This window comes from Octodon degus, unplaced genomic scaffold (genome assembly GCF_000260255.1).
Source record: "Octodon degus isolate 3935 unplaced genomic scaffold, OctDeg1.0 scaffold00067, whole genome shotgun sequence".
Taxonomy (NCBI): Eukaryota; Metazoa; Chordata; class Mammalia; order Rodentia; family Octodontidae; genus Octodon; species Octodon degus.
This window is the reverse complement of record NW_004524643.1, coordinates 6,257,826-6,275,756: the sequence shown is the minus strand read 5'-3', so window position 1 is coordinate 6,275,756 and position 17,931 is coordinate 6,257,826. Positions and strand designations below refer to the sequence as shown.

The 17,931-nt window shown below is 48.8% G+C and overlaps 1 protein-coding gene and 1 pseudogene across 7 annotated transcripts in view; both read right to left on the bottom strand.

Moving 5' to 3' along the window:
- LOC105742694 overlaps nt 1–457 on the bottom strand; it is an 8,994-nt pseudogene extending 8,537 nt beyond the window's left edge.
- Nucleotides 1–17,931, bottom strand: part of Arntl (aryl hydrocarbon receptor nuclear translocator like) — a 95,694-nt gene that overhangs the window by 48,350 nt on the left and 29,413 nt on the right. The window lies entirely within an intron of this gene.

Genomic DNA, 17,931 nt, shown 5'->3' with positions numbered 1-17,931 from the left:
TGACTCAGTTTCTGACAGGGAGCTTTCAGAAGATTTATATGTACAGTTCTTCTTTTTCTTTCTCCTTTTTGCTTGCTTCTTTTCCTCATCCTCAGAATCTGAAGAACTGCTGGAAGAATCAGAGCTCGATGAAGAAGAAGATGAATACCTACCAGATTTCTTCTTTTCTTTCTTCTTTCTCTGTTTTTTTTTTGGATGAGCTCTCATTTCCACTTAATAATTTTTCTCTGTGCTTTTCTAGTTCTTTCTTCCAATTCTCATTCATTTTTTCTTCGAATTCAGCCAAAGCCTTAGAGCCTTTCTTTTTCTTTTCTAGTTGCTCTTTCACTTCTTCCCAGGTAGGCCTGGGTCGATTCAGATAATCCTGGATGGTTGGCCCTGAAGACTGGATTGGATCTCTTGATCTGGCCATTGCTATTGGATTCATGTAGGCCACCCAATTGTCCCGCTTCCCCATAGTGCCGCACAGAGCGCCCGATTAAGAGTGCGAAAGCTAGACCAGGCGACAGAAGCAGCCGAAACAGACGCGCCGCCTACCCAGCACATTTTCTAAGGCTTCACGCCACTCACTGCGCAGGTCTCCAGGTCAGGGCTCTGGGATGCATGCTGTCCAAAAAGGAACTCTCAAAAAGAACAAAGGTTCAATCCCAGCTATGGGATACTCTGACCCATGTATTCGTGTATGCAGGAAGTAGACTCTACCCAGATGCAGCCACAGGTCACCCTTCTCCATTCAGGGGATCCTGGCCTGAGCCACCAAGAGCCCTTTTGGGAGACTGGGCATTTGGCACCTGTACCCTCAGCTTAGGAAGGTAGGTGGTCAACACCTCCTTCTGCCTCAGCACGGCCGGGGACAGTGTAAGACTGAACACTGCATTCACCATGTAGAAAGGCAGTCTGGGCTTGCAATTCTCAGGTCTCCATCTGTTGGAAGGTCCTGCAGCCATGACTAGGCATCATGTTCAGGAAAATAAAACATCAACAGCCCATACTTGTCACCTTGATCTAATCCATCACGTTAGAAGCCTTCTGGGGCCTGGCAGAGCAAGCACCACCCATGCGCGGGTAACAGTGCAGAGGCCTTTGCTCTCCTGTCCACTTTGTCAAAACAGACTCTGTAGAGGTTTCACGGAAGACGGTTCAACTCAGGCTAATGCCAAATGATTTCTTGAAAAGTAAGTTAAAATAGGGCCAGCCTAAGCCTGGTGTACCCTGGGCTTATTTTTAGCACCATGAGGAAAAGGTTGTAAGATATTTGAGCACCAGAGTTAAGAGCATAGGCTCAAGACAGTTCAGACTTCCTGTTCTTTCCTTCACTTTCTCACTGGTAAAATGAGGATCGCAATGGTAACCACCTCATCCGGGAGTGGAGGCAAGGTGTCGTGAGTAGCACAGACACTAAGGAGACGACAAAAGTGCCAGCCCGTGGTGAGCCCTCACTCAGTGAACGTCCCCTGGACTCATTCTACTGATTGCCATGTCATACGCAGGAGCACTGCAGGCACCCTGGAACACCAGTCCTGTGGAGGGGACTAGAGAAGAAAGGGTTAGAGCCCAGGAGCACTATTTTCAAGCTTTGGAGGTAGAATCATGCCAGGCCTATAGACCTTCGCTGTGGTGGCCACGAAGGGCAGAACTGGACCAGCGAGGAAACCATGGAAAGTGATAGATTTGATGTCACAATAAGGGTTTCCTAAGGGCCAGAAGTGTCCGTGGCAGCGGGGTAGGAGCGGGGTCCCAAAGCACAGATGCCCAAGCTGGACCAGGGCACTGGCTTTCAGGAGCCACACAGAGGGGCCTCCTTGTACCAGGGGCTGGCCACAGGCAACCTGGATGACCCTTCCTAGGGTCCATTCTCTGTTGAATAGTGAGCAAAGAGGTACTAACAGCTGGGCATGACTGCTCAGCTGGAAAGAAGGAAGTCCACGACCTTTGGACCCCAATAGTGTCCATGACCTTCAAAACTGTCACTCAAGGCCCTCACAGCATCACTTGCTGGTGGTGGCATCAGCAACCAGTAACAGATTATGAAACCAAAAGCATTTCTAGAACACCTGCTAGGTGCTGGGGCAGAAATGAGATGAAGTGTAAAATATTGGAGAGTTTAAAGACAGCATCAGTCCTGAATGCCATTCTTATCTGGAGGCAAACAATTACCAAGTGATCGGGTCAGCTGGCTCCATGGACTGTCAGTGGGACAGAAATGACCCCAACATTTTCTCTGGTGAAAAATTCGGGGTTCTTCCTTACCAGTCTTTCACCACCGAAGCACAGACAAAACCCCCCTGGCCTGCGTCATGCAAATTCAAGTTTCCTGGGCCAACCTGCACGTGAGGAAGGATTCCAGGCCACAAAGAAGGCCTGGAGCAAGAAAAACGAAGAGGAAAATCTACTCCCTAAAGACTGGTTCAGAGGTAGGGTACCCAGGAGGCTTTTTTTTTTTTTGCCATTAAAATACTGCTATCTTATAAAATATAAAAATTAGAAGTAAGGTTTAAAGCTAGAAACTATTTTGCCAACAAAAGCATTTGTATTGAAACTATAATGCGTATCCAAGAAGAACCCTAAAAGTCAGCCTTGTCCCAACTCCTTGCTGGGTTCTTGTCGCTGCTAATTTCGACAGTCTCAACTCTGACAACTCGAGAGCAGCTGTTGGTATCTCCGAGGCGACCTCAGGGCCACCGAGTGCCCTCGTTTCACTGTGCGCCATCTGGCGGCTCCTGGTGCCATGCTTGAAAACCACTGCCCAGGCCGGCGGGGCTCACTGAGCAGAAGATGGGCCATCTCTTCTCAGAGTGTGTGGGCTCAGTAATCCACGGGCTTGGCCTCAGATGCCAGCCACTGGGCCTGCCCACAGCCCGAATTCCCCCGTCCCCACCTCCCACCTCCGCTGCAGTGGCAGTTCCCATTGCAGCATGTCACTGCCCTTCATCTCTCTTTGGCTGGCTGGCTCTAGCCAAGTCCCACTGCTTGTTCCTCCCCTGTAATCGCTCTTCTCCCACTTGTTCCTCTCTCCGCTGACTTCTCCAGCCTTAATTTAGGCCCTGACCACCTCCCTCCTGGCCCACTCACATCCTGCACAACTAGTGGCCTCCAGGGCTACCGAGAGGTGGCTGCAGTCTGTCCTCCCTTGGAAAGGTTTCCTGAGGTCCTCTGCCCCTCCCAGCCCCATAAAAGAGCCAATACCACAGCCACACTGGCCAGGGTATTGTTCCCCTGCATAGCACAGGGAAAGAGGGGCCAGCTTCAGTTCATTGACACCGGATGTTAGGGTCAGAGAAGAGGCCACCAGGACCAGTTACTCTTCTGCCTGGGGGACAAAGGCTTGGAAGTGCAGCCCACATGCCACCCACGGGCTGCCCCAGAAAAGGGGGGGACTTTGCTCAGCACTCAGCACTCCCTGGCCCGTGCCTACTCCATACCCCTTTAAAAGCTCAATGACCCACTTCGAGGGCACCTCTCAAGTTGTGATATTCATCTCTACTGCCACCTACCACTCACAGCACCATACGTTCCCTGTTCCCACCCCACGGCAAATGTGCTGCACCTTTTCTCATTAGAAAACTTTACAGCATCTATAAAGCTTCTCCCAAGTGAGTCAGACAGCAACAGATTTAACCTTTGCTTTGGTATCCAAAGACACAGATGCCCAAATTCCCCATGCTCACCACCTCCACCATTCAACTGAGCTGCCCATATGCATGTAACTCGGTCAGCCAGTGGCAGGGCAACTGTTTGACTATTCCGAGGTCCTTGTCTTCTGAGACTGCGAACCCTCCAAGTGGAGACATCAGAGCTACGTAGTTCACTGGCTCCCAGACTCAGCACAGCAGAACACTGCTGGGGAGAAGCACAGAGACCCCTGCCTCAGCCCACCTCTACTGTGACTCCCTGAGGCTGGAGGCAACAGCTCCCTGATGGGAACTCAGCTCCCCCTTAATGGAAGGTATGGCTGAGCTCGTGTGTCTCTGAAGTCTCATCCAGCTCTACCACACTCCAAGAACACAGGCAAAAAGCCTGGATCCGTGCTTTCCATGACTAGGTGGGTTATAAGCTTTCAAGGCTGAGCTCAGCGAGCTAGCGCAATACTGCTCCTCTGAGTGGCACAGATCTGCCATCGCAAGGAGCGAAATCCTAAAGTGGGTATTTAGTGCTATGATGTATATTTGTGCAGCTAAGTATAATGGACAATGAAGAATGATTTTATCTCCCTTTGAGAACATAAGTACACTATTCTATATTTGTACCTTCTATCTCTTAATTTAGATGGGAAGAACTTTTTCTGATCAGCTCTCACTTGCCAATAATTTCATTCTACTTCTAAATGAAGAATGGGAGTCATATAAGTTCACAGATTGAATGGATGGCTGATTTACAAAGCCTGCAAGTGTGACTGCAGGCCGACGCCGGCAACCCCATAATTAGATATGGCATGCTTTGCAACGATGTATTTTTTACTGTTTTTTAATAACTCAGTCTTCCTTCTGGGATGAAGGGAAAAATGGAATTTGTTAAAAATAAATCGAGATTTAGTGGCTTTTCAGCCTTCTGCTGCTTGTTGCTCAAAAATAGTCTATAAATAAGAGAAGCCCTGCCCTATAGTGCACTGTAAACACCCACAGACACTCAGAGCCAAATTCTCCAATTATGACCCGGTGCCTGTTGCCAGGCTACTGCGAGGACCTACTTGAAAGGCAGCCATCTAGGCCATTTCCTGATTAAGCCGCCCTGTAGCAAGAAATCAAGGCCTGCTGCTTTGGCATCATATGTAGTCTCAAGTAATTGTTCCATGTTCTTGAAATGGAGCTTTTTCCTTGTGATAGAATTACAATTCAGAGATTAGTGGAAAACCACCACCCATCCGTCCATCTGCCTGGGCTATGTGTATGTTTAAGATCTGGGCCGTCACGTGCTGGATTAAATCAGGTAGCAGAGGGACAGTCACAAACACATCTCTCGCTGTGCTGAGCAAATCAGGGTCACACAAAAATAGGTCAATTATTGATATGACAGGTGAGACACAGGCCACCTGCCCTTCCTCCCAGTGGCTTCCTCCAAACAGTTTGGGCCACTGCTGCCTGAAACAGCAGGGTGAAATGGCCGTTTACATCCCCTCCACTAGCCAAGAGCAGCAACGTGGTAGGCATCAGGTGTCGGTCTTACTGCTCTGCAGTTTAAAAGCCCATGCATGCACTGGGCCTACGCTGCCACCTGTATTGTGTGGCTTCCACAAGCCCTTAAAGAGTCAAGAGGAGCAGCAGCCACCCTCTTACTGAGAGAAAAACCACTTCCAGTTCTGCAGAAACCTGAAGGCTCCAAAACAGTGCTGAGCAGAAAGGGCTCTACCTAAAAACGAATCATCCTCCCTCCCAACATGGGCCTCCTCATTCTCTCGGCTCAGCTGGGTGCATATTCCAAGGAGCACCGAGGTCTTTACGGGCCAGAGGATGTGGTTGTTGGCCAAGAGCTTCAACTTTGCATGGGAGGACCACGGCTGCACAAGCACCGCCCCGAAGAGAAGTGATTGGCAGTCTGTAGTCAGCGTTTCCAAACTCAACTTCAGGATCTAAACACTAAAGAGGCAGCACTGTCTAAAGCAGGAGTTCTGGAACACTTGTGACCCAAGAGTCACAAAAAACTGACCTCCCCAGAGAGGTCTCCCCTTGCTGTTTAATATAAAGTAGCCCTTCCTATGGCTCTCACCCTGCCCCCGGATTCTACTGCCTTAATTATGGGCATTGTCCTGTGTACTTGTGTCTGCTCTGCTTAGAGCATGTGTACGAGGGAGCAGGGACTCTGTCTTGTTCTTGACCGTTTCCAGAGCTGCTGAAACAGCCACTGGTTCTTAGTAGGCATCAGTACTTCCCCACTGAGGAAGCCAGGCATGGTGGCACATGTCTGTAATCCTATCTGAGGCAAGAAGATGGAAAGCTCCAGGCAAGCCTGAACAATTTAACAAGATCCTGTCTAAAAATAAAAATATTTAAAAGGGCTTGGCAGGTAGCTGAGTGTGAAAGCCCTGGGTCCAGTCTCCAATACCAGATCAAGGCGAAACCCCACGGAAGAAATGCACCTCATCAGGTCGCTGCAAGAGCATTTTACAGACTGGATCCCTCACTCCGCACAGCAGTGCATCGGGGTGACTCCAATGGGTCGTCTTACAACAAGCAAAGCAACGCTCAGAGAGGGACCATGTTTTGCATCACTCAGAGCTGCACAATAAGGGATAGAACTGGAATTCAAAACCAGACACAAAGAGTTCTAATCCCAGGCCTGTAATGAACATCTGTTGTTTTTATAATTTAAAAAAAGCAAAGAAGAAAAACTAAAAGAGAAGCTGCTTATCAGAGACAGCCTTGTACCAAATGATCTACTCTCTGGCGGATTAGGTTACTACAATCAAAATCCAAACCCCATATCCACCTACAAAGGGCACTGACATCAGAGCCAGGGTGACAGGAAGGATTCTGGGGCTTCATTCACAGGCAGGGACAATCATTGCTGCCATCTCCATGGGAGACAGCAGTCTCACATGGCGGGATGTTCCAAGGACAGGTGGGTAAGCCAGGTTGGGATGAGTACTTCAGAGTACTGGACTCTGCCTTCTCCCAAACCCATGCCTTGAAAACTGAAAACAAAAATTAAAAAAAGAAAGAAAAAAGAAAAAAAGCATATTATTTTAGACTTGAAGTTTCAGAAAAATATAAATTTTTAAAAAGTGATTTATAGTTACCTGCATTGGGGCCATTAGCCTCTGCTGAAGCTAAGGTTACCCTCCTGTACAATCTATAAATCACAATGACATTCTTGTTCATCTGATGTTTTATAGCCAAAAAGCCCCTCCAATCCATCTGTCAGATGCACTCTATATGGCCTGCATTTATGCACAAACCAGCAGGTGCAGCTCACCAAAAATGGACAGGCCAGGGGCTGGGGAGATAGCTCAGTAGCATAAGCACTTGCCTGACAAGCACAAGGGCCTGAGTTCAATCCCCAGTTCCAAAAAAAAAAAAAAAAAGGACAGGCCAGTTCTAGCAGGTGAAGACATTTCTCAAATAGGAGAAATAAATGCAAATGAAAACTATTATCAAACAAGTATTTCTAAAAACTACCAGGATGCTCAGCAGCCCTCAGTCACATGCAGCCTAGCAGAAGCGTAGGCCCCATGGCTGTGAATGAGGAATGGCGTAAGGACAGAACGACACATCATCTAATCTTCAGAATCAGGAATTTTCAACTAGGACCCCAGGTGGGCCCTGGGGAAAATGTCTCATTAAGAATGTTGGACTTCTTAGGGGCCGAGGAGATGGCTCAATGGAGTAAGTGCTTCCCTGGCAAGCGCAAGGGCCTGAGTTCAATCCCTGGTTCCGCAAAAAAAAAAAAAAAAAAAAAAAGAATGTTGCACTTCTTATTTATCATCTACCTTTTCTTTTTTTAGGCAACTGATTTGTAAATTTTACCAGATTCACAAATGGACCTATAACCTGCAAAGACTAGAAGCACCCCCCCCACACACACACACACACTGCAGTACCTATTTGATTTACACAACCCTGCTGAGGACACAGCCACAGGGAAAAACCCCTGGCTTGTGCGGGAGACAAGCTGATATGCAGGAGTCCAGACTCCTACCCAGACGACCCGACTACTGGAACTGCTCGGTCCACGACTGAAAGGAGGCCACTGGCTAAGCCTTCTCTTGAGCCCACGGTCCCCGACAGGAACATATGGCACACCCAGAAGAGAACAGCAGAGCCAACTCAGGGGCCAGAAGCTCTCAGACAAGATAAAAAATGCAAGCTTTGGACCCAGGCAGGACTCTACCTACATAGTGGTTGCGAAGCCCAGGGACAAACGATGATGATGGTGTTGGCAACGGCGATGATGGCGACAGCGACAATGACTTTATCTGCAAGCTGCTGTTACTTCCTGACAGTATAATATCTAACACACTGCAAACAAGCACTTCTACACTTATTAAATAGCACATTATGTCATTTGCACAGTAACCCCCTATATTATCTCCATTTTCCAAACCTAGAAATATAAAGTTAAAAAGATGAAGTGGCAATCCCAAGGGCCATCACGAGCTGGGATTCAACCTGGGTCTGTTTACCTCTATGTCCATACTCTTACCCACTAACCTCTAAAACCTGGTGATAACTCTAACGTCCCTGCATTAGACAGGGCGCATGAGAGGTGCTTCCCACTATGCCTGGCACACAAGACGTTCTCTAGTGTAGCTGCTCCTGCTCCTGCTGCAACACAGGGACCCTGGCAAGAGGAAGGGGACGGGAGGGGGCACCTGGCTCTATAGGCAGTACAGCTGTTCACTTCACACACTGGGGCAACACGACCAGGGACCCGGGACCGAAGCAAAAGGGACAGGGATGACATACCTCAGGAACACAGAGCAACGCCCCAGTAAGATGTGCAAGACTGTGCTTACTCTGAAATAAGAGGATTTTCACTGAAACTTGGAGGGATGAGTTTTGAGAAGAAGGAATAATTCAAATACAAAAAAAAAAAAAAAATCTCAAAAAGGATGAGCCAGAGAGCTGGGAGCTGCTCTGCAGTCTCCATGCACAAGCTGCGCCTGAGGGTGTGGTCAAGGGGGCGGGGCCAGGGAGTGGCCGGCCGAGGCCAGGACAGCTTATCCCCTGGAGGTCTGACTCCCAGGCTGAGGGAGTACAAGAGCTCCCGTGCATTGTTCAGTTGGGGGATACTGAACCACAGGCTACAAGCAAGCTCCCCCTAGAACCTAGGCACAGTCTATGCCCTCTAGAAAAGGGAGTGGCAATTTGTCAGACTGGATCTGTGCTGAGTCAAATACTGACAAATGCTGGAACCTCAAACAACCAATGTCTTAGCGTGGCATGATGTGTAGAGGCCATGAGACCCACTTGCCAGAGGAGCACCACTTGCTCACTGCACCACCTCCCTGACCACACTCTCAGGGTCAGGCCGCACATGGGGACAGCAGAGCAGCGCCCAGGGCTTCCCTGAGCACCAACGGCACTGCCCCTGGGGCTTCTGTTCACTGCTAGCAGAGCCTTTCCCCAGACTGGCTCTTCCCATCTTGCTGCTCTCGTAAAGGTATCACCATGCCAAGTTACCCACCAGAAATCCAAGACACTCAGAGGTCTCCAGGTCCTGTCATCTGTCCCCTCAGCCCCCCTGCAGCACAGGCTCAGCATCAATTTCCTGCACCATTTTCACAGCCTCTAAAGTAATCCTGCTGCCTCCCTCCCACAGCCCGGCCCCCACACTGCCACCAGCTGGCTTTCTAAAATAAAAGCGCTGACCACGTCACTCACCTCCTGGAAGATGTCTACTAGCCTGCACTGCCTATGGCAGCGATGCCCGAGTCTCGGCTTGCACGCAGGCATGTGCTAACTCATTCACTTCTTCATTCACCCAGCTAGTGTTTCATGATCCCTGCCTGTGTGCCAGGCCCAATTTTAGGCTCCGGCGTGGTGAGTGCAAGAGACAAGACAAGGATCCTCCTCCTGGATTCAGGCAAACTGTATACACGTAGTCAAGCATGTAATACAAAGTCAGGAGGCGATGGGTGCTGAAGAAAGCAAAGTAAAAGGACAGAGTGACTGCTGGGGCAGGAGAACAACAGTGCTTCACTTAGGCAGGTGGGAGAGAGCACCTGAACAGAAACCAGGCAGGCTGTGGGGAGAGGAGGACCGGCGAAGGACAGCAAGTACAAGGACATGAAAGAGGACCAGCAAGAAAGACACCATGACAGACGTAAGCAAGGCAAGTGCTGAGAGATGAGGGCAGAGAAGTGAGGGGCTGGCAGCCACGGCGAGAGGTTTAGATTCCACTCCGAGGCTGCCAGCAGGAGTTCTGACAAGAAAGTGACAGGAGCTCTGCTCCCATTTTAAAGCCCACTCTCCTGACTAGCAAGGAGCCTGACAGCAGTGGGGCCAGGGTGGAAGAGGAGAGTCCCAGGGAGAGGCAGGGCTTGGACAGAAAAGGGTGGTGGCTGCAGGGTGCCCTGTGGAGGAGGAGCTGTCTGGAATGGCAAACACGCTGTTCCGGGAGGAGGAAAGGGGCAGCATCCACCACGATGCCTGGATTAGTGGCCCGGATGGTGCCACCTAAGTAAGACAGCAAAGACCTGGGAAGAACAAGGTTGGTTTTTGATTGGTTTGGCTTTTTCATCTATTTTAAGGACAAATTGAGACTTCTTTCCCTGACACTTCACAGGGTAGCTGTTACGTGGGCAGTGGTGTGTGAGTGAAGGGTCAGGCTGGCAAGTAAGACTTGGGGGCTGTCAGTATAGGGATGGCCGCCACATTGTGGCAAGCTGGGTCCTCCACCATTTAGCCCCACTCTAGACACACAGCCAATGTGTCACCCCATGCTGGGGCTTCTGCTTGGGACCCTCCTAGACTTCTCCAGCTGTCAGACTCCTACTCATCTTCTAATACTTGCTCAGAAGCACCTCTTGCCTAGGAGCCCAGGAGAGAGCCACTGTCCTCCCGTCTTCTCCTGTAGCACCCCACTATGTACCTCGGCAATGACACAGCCCGTGGGCCACCTTATCCCTCTACCCCTTTCTTCTAAGGAGCTCCCTGAAGGCAGGGACTACAGGTGTGTTCCTCTCTGTCCCTTTTGCCCAACATGAAGCCTGAGCATGGCGAATATTTACTAAATGAATGGAGCTCTCCTGCCTAAAAGAGGAGCAAAAGAAATTACATCCATGCAAACTGACTCACACTGCAGCTGCTGTCTGCAAGGAAAAAAAGGTGGAAAAATAAGGCGCTGTCACTGAGCACTAATAAGCTCAACGCGGAAGAGTGATATCTTCCCTTGCAGAGCTTCTTAACATCTGAGGAGAGCTGCAAGGAGCTAAGAGCTGAGGACCTCCGGAGTCGTGAGGTGTAACAAGGACTGCATGTGATGAAGGTGTGCTGGGTTCTGGCTGCAGGAACAACCAACAGCCAGAGCACCAGGCATCAAACACAGAAGGAAGAGGTGGTGTCCCTTCTCAGCCCTGAGAGCAACCCTGAGAGGCAGGTCCTACAAATCTTCATAGAGGAAGATGAGGAGTTATCAAAGGGTCAGCAACTTGCTCAAGGTCACAGAGCTGGGGAGCACAGGCCTCATGCCAGGTCTGCTGGCCACCAGTGCCTGTGTTCCTTCCAGCCTACTTCCGGGCCTCCTTCTGTGACACAGGCTCCCATGGCAGCAGGACCCGTGGAGCATCTGGGCCCTGGGCCATGCTGAGGAAGCACGCTCCTGGAGAGGGCACGGGATTTACCCAGGGCTGCCTTGAAGCTGCCACCTGATCTCCCACTCCCAGCCACACTCTGGAGTGCTGCCTGCATTCTCACACAGATTCCTTAACGGGCACAGACAAAGCAAAGGCAAAAGCAGCCTCACAGTCTCTGCATGCACGCACCTTACAAACATGTGTAAGAGGAGAGAGACGTTCTGCTTTGTGTAGACTATCACTACTACGTGATGCTGAGCCCCCACGAGCCAGAAGGAAGGTACCTGTGGAGCTGTTAATGCACTAAGCAGATGACAACCAGCAGCATGAATCAAAGACTGGTGCAAGGTAGCTCTGACAGTGCCAGACACACGTTTGCTGCACCTACTGGGTGCAGACCAAGGCAGCCAGGGCTGGGGAGAGAACCCTGGCATTGAACTGAAGCTCCTCCACTCTCTACTTGTATAATATTCTGAATTCTAATGCTCTAAGCCACAGTTTCCTCATCTGTACAACAGACTGCATGGCCCATGCCACAAAGTTGGTCCCGTGGGGGGCAGTGCATGTACCTGTCGCACAGCAAAGGTCAAATGATTTATTCATCACTGAGCAAGTGAGAGAATTTATGTATACTGTAGAAAAAGGAATGGAAAAAATAGCTATGCCAAAGCTCTTGTAAAATCTCAGTATGGCAAAATAGCATCTTCTGAGGACTTACTAAAGCATAAAGAAATTCTGTAAGAAATTTTTAGCGGCTGAGTATTTTAAGGCAGGATGGGGGGAAGGGAAAGGCAGAGGGAGAGGAAAGGGAAGGGGATGAGAGGAAAACTGAATTTGAACCCATCAGTGTCCTGGCAGGAGCCAAAGAAGTAACACAAACACAGAAACAGCGCTGCACTGTGTCAGCAGGTACAGGTGCTTCCTAACTGTCTATGGCTTTACCCTCTCTGACAAAGTCCTCTGTAACTCTTAATACCCCTCTGGCATGACGACCTTTTCTTCCTCACACATTAGAAGGTGGATTACTACTTCTTTCTTTCTTTTTTTTTTTTTTTTTTCGTACTTGAGGAAAGGGTCTACAGGGTGTTTATAGAGTCTCACTCCTAGATCAGACTTGTAGTGATCCGCCTGTTTACAGCCTCCCAAGAGCTGCGATTACAGACATGGGCCACCACACCCAGTCTTAATTGCCATCTCAGTGTGCCTTGGGGGTGGGGCTGGCACAGTGGGCCCAGAGTTCGAACCCTGGTCCCTGCACCTGCTTGCTGGTGCTTTAATCTGCTGAGCTATTTGGCCAGCCCACCATTTCTTTTATTAATTCCTATTATCACACACATTGCACCAGGTCTGTGGGGTGGGCTCCCATACCCACTCCTGAGCTCCTGATGATACACACTATGTGTGTGATTCAGATCTGGGCTCACAGGATGGCCCTCCTCTCTCTCCCTCCAGTGAGCAGTCGCCAAGGTCCTAGACCAAGCCTTTTCTTACAGCAGCAGATAAGACAACTCACATTTATTATGCTTATTTGGTGCTGAATATTCAAATATGAATACATGGATTCCTCCAAATGTTCCTGGGAGAAAATACTGTGCCTGTTTTGTAGGAGGAGACACTAGCTCAGAGGGGTGAGGGCGGCAGGTAAAGGGTCACGCTGCTAGTAAATGGAAGGAGGCCAGGCTCTGAGCTGGAGTCCGACTTCCAATCTGTCTTTCCTGAGACCACACTGGCTGGGGTCTAGAGAGGCTGAGGACGCTGGGAGGGAAACCAGGCTGGACACCAAACCTGCTGTGGCGTCCTAAGTGAGCTGGTGCCAAGAAGCTAGCGCAAAAAAGGAGAGAGAGAGAGAGAGAGAGAGAGAGAGAGAGAGAGAGAGAGAGAGAGAGAAATAGAAAGGTGAACACCAGCGCAGAGCAGCAGACAGGAAGCTTTTGGAGAAGATAAAACTCCATGTGCACTCGGCAGGTGACCGTCACCAAGATCCGTCCTCGCTAAAGAGGAGCTACGGCCTGTGTCAAGACTTCTCAACCATGAGTGGTGAGCGAAGGCCACTGGTCAAGAATTTTCCAATCCTTCCTCAGTGCCACGGGAGCATTCGAGGACATGAACCTAAAGTCAGCATTTCTAGAAGAAAGCCATGAGCACAAGTGACCACAGGAAGTGTGAGAATGTCACCTCCCTTTCCTCTCCCCACCCTTTGGCTCAGCAAGGGAAACTTCCGTGGTGCGTTATACAGGCTGCATCGCACCTCCCGGCTGTCATCCGCCAAGCTCTGCTCCTCAGGTCTCCTGGGCCGAGCCTGGCAGCCGCCACCACCACCCAGGCCCTCAAGGGCTGAGCTCAGAACTGAAGGTTTGGCTTTTGCTGGAAAAGAGAAGCCAGACCCGGAACGGCTGCATGCAAGGAAGCCATGACTTGGCTATTATGTGTCTACCTACGCAACTGACATCCTCAGATAATTGCTTAATAATTGGTTATAATATTTAGGGAATGTTTTTGTCACCTTGCAGGATGATAACTATCACCACTATCAAGATATGAAACAGTTTAATTAAATTCACAGACTCGGGTATTTTGAACGCTTTTCTAAGAAAATGTCACTTTTATGGTGTATCTCTGAGCTTCAAAAATTATATATATATATATATATATATATATATATATGTTGAAGCAACAACTAGATTATCAGGGCTACAGAAGAGGATTTTCCTAGGAGGAGAATGAACTTGACCAACCTTTTTAGAATTTAGAATACTGATTCAAATACTTTTTAAATGAAAATGGACTTAAGACAGAAGTCCCACTTCTACATATGTACACCACTAAAAATCTCATGCAAAGGTTCATGGCCATTTCCATGGAGCGCTGGCGAAGGATTAGAATGACCTGCATGCCTGTGACCACAAGCATGCCTGAATGCATGTAAAATGCATTCCTAAAAGGGGTACAACTGTCATAAATAATAGGGCACATTTGCTGCTGACTTGGACAAATAATTGTAGTCACGGCTATTAATAACAGCTGTAGAAATCAAACTGCAGGACAGTTTGCACAGAGATTCTATTTTATGAAGCAAAAGCATAACTGTACAGGTTGAGGGTGAAAGCGGGGGCAGGGACTGAAACAGGTGCAAAATCTAGATGGACAAGCAACCAATTTGGGATTGAGGAAAGAGAAAAAAGACTCTCTTGCTTAGTCAGTGCACTTCAATGTTGTTCGAACTTGTTACAAATGTATATGGCTTTTTTCATGACAAATGTGAAAATCAGATTTTAAAACAACATGGAATAATGGTTACTGCTAAAAATAGCCATGTGGGGCCGCGGAGATGGCTCAGTGGAATAAGCACTTCCCTGGCAAGTGCAAGGGCCTGAGTTCAATCCCTGGTTCTGCCAAAAATATTAAAAATAAATAAAAATAGCCACGTGTGCAAGGACCCTCTGAAGGGTGCCCGTGAAGGGCTGCGTCCTTCCCCCTAGGCCAGAGCCCAGCGGGCGCTGGCTCCCTGGAAGGACTGCTGCTCCACATAAGGAACACGCTGCACCACGGAATAAAGGGTCCCCAGCTCTGAGGCTCTCAAGCCCCTCCCCTGTTGCAATACACATTCTGCCAAATGACAACTATTTTAGTGAGAGGATGAATAAAAAGGACTGTCTTCCATTTTTCACATTTACATCACAAACTGTTGAATTAAAAGAGTTCATGGCGGGATACTCTGGGAGGCTGGGCCAAGCAGTTTGCAACTTTGAGCCTAGGCTGCCAATTTAATGACTATATCAGAATAATAATATTAAAAAAATGATAAGGGGCTGGTGATATAGTTAAGAGCAGCCCCTAGTGCTGAAAAAAGAAAATCATTGTTTGGAACTTGTCTTTTGTAGTGACTACCAAAATTTATATTCTCATTAGTCACCATTTTATGTTGACATACAAGCCTTGATAAAGACTCTAAAACACTGTACTGAAGAAATTTCTCAGGCAGGAGAGAGAATAACCCTACTAAAACCAAAAGAACCTAAAATACTGTGGCCACTTCTGTTATCGAGAGAAGGTAAAATGACAGGTAAAATAAACGTCCTACTTGTGGCCAAAGCTGCTAATGGAAATAACTGAAGCCACTCTGCAGCCAGGCCGGGGAAGCTGGGTCCTCTGCTTCTAGATCTCTGAGTTGTCGTGAAGAGCTGGCAATCTGGACTTTTACACAAAAGCTACCAATTTTTAAATGTTAACCACTAATTTAAAGGTTCTAAGAAGCTGCAAATGCTGGACAAAATACATCCCACAGGCCGGAAGCAAGCAGGGAGGAGGTAGGCAGGAGTTCTCAGCCTCTGTCTGAAGGTATCGGCCTACTTATAAATGGCTAATTTTGTTCAGTTTTATTCTCAGAAAGATGGAGGCAGGGAACAGAGAGAAAAGCAAGAAAGGCAGCAGGTTGTTATTAAAAAATATTTCTAACACACGAAGATAATGGTACCTATCCATGTCACATTTTGAAGAAATGTCATTTATTTAGCTATACTATGCAGGGAAAAAAAAAAAAAAGAACTGTTCATACTATCTTTATTTGTAATAGCCAAAAATTGGAACCCACTCAAAGATCCAGCCGCAGGTAAAAGTATAGGCAAAAGGCCCAAAACAGCAAGAGAAGAATTTCTTGGGTTCCAAGTACAGAGTAACCCAGAGCATCGCCCACGACTTACTGCCAGTGAACCTGGAAGAGCACAGTGCTATGTATTACATGTCTATCATAAAAACTTGAAAATAATAACAGCAACAACTGAACTGCCCCTCTCTGCCAGGTGCTGTCCAGGCATTGAGTACTCGCTTGCCAATATGGGTCACACGGCCGCTGGGCAATTAAGTCCTGTGTGGCAAACCTCGACTGGAAACAAAACAGAAAAACAGCAAAGAACTGAGGCTCCACACCATAAAACTGGGCTCATTCATTCTTTCCAAAGCCAAAACAACGGATCCATTTGTGCTAACGACACTCCCTGGACAAACGCAGCAATCCACCGAGTACTTTCCTACGTGGCATCTCACTTACTCATCACAGCCTTTAAACTGTGCGTCCTGGACTCTATCTCTTGTCCAAAGTCTTCTTGCAGCTACTGTGCACAACAATATTTTTTTAAACAATGATGATGCTGAGCATATTTTGTTTTGTTCTCACAGAAGCCTCTGTGCTATTTCTCCCACCGCAAGCTCGCCTAGAGATGAGGCTATGCGGCCTCGAGGCCTGGGGGGTTGGCCTGAAGTCACCACATGTGTACAGCTGACATCCTGAGGCAGTGCTGCCTCCAGGGTCTGAGGCCACGGGCACCGCCGTCTCAAGAAGGCTGGAAGCCCATCTCAGTCTACAGCTGGCCAGTGAACCCAGGGCCTGGCTAACACTCCCTGGTCCTCCCACGCTGTCTACTTTCCCCACTTGGTAAAATGCCATTTTTAAGATTTTATTTTTCATGCTCAAAAACAGTGTGAGTCACCTGGAGCTCAGCCAGGTTGGCCTTAGAGGGCCCTGGTGGCCTGCTGTGATGTCCCGGGGGACGCCTTGCTACAGTCCAGACTAGACTGCCATCATCTTGGAAGAGTCCGGATATAGTCACAAGCTTGTAAGGTGGTCACTGAGGTATCGAGATTGGGGAGGAAAAGGTACTTATCTGGCCAAGAGCTATGAAACACTTGTTATTCAAAGTGGCACATTAGACCCCTGAGATGAGATACAGCAAAGTGATAAATTATGCAGGTAAAAACACTGTTCAAGAACAACATACATACCCATGTGCATGCACACACACCATACAAGGAGCAGCTGCTCTGAGGAGATAACTTTGGGGTCTCCCCTGCCTTCTGAGAAGCCCTGAGCCTGTCTGTCTCAGGCACTGCAGAGGCCACAGGCCAGGGCCAGGCAAGGACAAGAACAGTAGGCACAGAGGTCATTGTGACCCGCTAGGGGTAGTCACCTCAGATGTGTGCAGGCTGAAACCAGAGGAAAAGCAGCAGGCTCTGTGCTGGGAGGCAGGGTGGTCCCTTTCCTTACAGAAGGGCAACAAGGCAGCAAAGGGAGTGGAGACAGAACCACACACTAAGCCGTGACACTCCCTTAGCACTACTGGCTCTGCTACAGAACCAGGAGGCGAGGCTGAGGGCGAAACCCCAGGCACACAGCCAGGAGGCTCTAAGAAGAGAAGAGCCCAAGGGCCTCCTTTACAGACTCAGCCAGGACTTCCATGATGCAAAGTGCCAGGAGAGGAGTAGGTGGTCTTGGGCTGGCAGTCCCCTCTGGGTAGGACACCACTCTAGAGGCCTAGGCGCTCCTGCTGTCCTGGCACTCTCAGGAGCAGCAGCAAGAGGTCAAACATTCATTAATCCATTAGCTATGCAAATAAATGTAAATGCACAAGGCATGCTAGAGATGAGCTGGAGGGTGAGCTGCCTGAACACATGGCAGAGGACCAAGAATGGGCAAGAGCACACTCCTACAGGCCAGCTCGGGGGAACAGCCCTGCTCTGCTGGAAACCTGTATCTCTAAGCTAGGGATGAGCACTGAGCCCCTACTGCAAACTAGTTACCCGGCACTACAGCTGGTAATGCCTGCCACAGGGAGAGCAATCAATCAGCACAGATTATCTATGGGAAAGGTGAAGAGGAGACCTAGGGGCTGCGGAGATAGCTCAGTAGAATAAGTGCTTCCCTGGAA